Genomic DNA, 894 nt, shown 5'->3' on the forward strand with positions numbered 1-894 from the left:
GGTGCCGCGGGGGGTGTTCAGAGCGGGGTCCCGCCGGGATCCCGCTCTGAACGGCACCGATCCCGGCTGCAATCTGCAGCTGGGCAGTGTCTCTATTAGCCGGCGCGGGTCCCGTTGCTGCGCCGGCTAATTAAGCACTTCAATGCAGCTGTGAAACCTGACAGCTGCATTGAAGTGCTTTGTACTGCACGTCCCTGGTGTCTAGTGGCACGGATCTCCCCCGTGATCCGTTCTTCTGGCCGGCCCGGGTCTCAGCGTCGGAATGACGCTGATCCCGGCTCAGCAATGCAGGCCATAGCAATCTATGACCGATTAGAATGATCTTTGCTGTGTATATACACAGCATTGATCTCTATGAGAGATCAGTGCTGTCTATATACATGTCCCCCAGGGGGGCTTCTAGTTTATGTAAAAAAAAAAAGTAAAAATGTGTTTTAGGGTGCGTTCACACCTACAGGATCTGCAGCAGATCTGCAGCAGATTTGATGCTGTGTTCAGTTATTTAAATGAAATCTGCTGCAGAAAATCTGCTGCAGATCCTGTAGGTGTGAACGCACCATTAATTAATAAAAAATCCCCTCCCCTAATAAAAGTCCAAATCACCCCCCTTTTCCCATTTTATTAATATAAATGAATAAATAAACAAATAAATAAACATATTTGTTATCGCCGCGCACGTAATCGCCCGAACTATTAATTAAATCACATTCCTGATCTCGCACAGTAAACGGCGTCAGTGCAAAAAAAATCCAAAGTGCAAAATTGCGCATTTTTGGTCGCATCAAATCCAGAAAAAATGTAATAAAAAGCGATTAAAAAGTCGTATTTGCGCAATCAAGGTACCGATAGAAAGAACACATCATGGCGCAAAAAATGACACCGGACACAGCCCCA

Source organism: Dendropsophus ebraccatus, unplaced genomic scaffold (genome assembly GCF_027789765.1).
Source record: "Dendropsophus ebraccatus isolate aDenEbr1 unplaced genomic scaffold, aDenEbr1.pat pat_scaffold_610_ctg1, whole genome shotgun sequence".
NCBI lineage: Eukaryota > Metazoa > Chordata > Amphibia > Anura > Hylidae > Dendropsophus > Dendropsophus ebraccatus.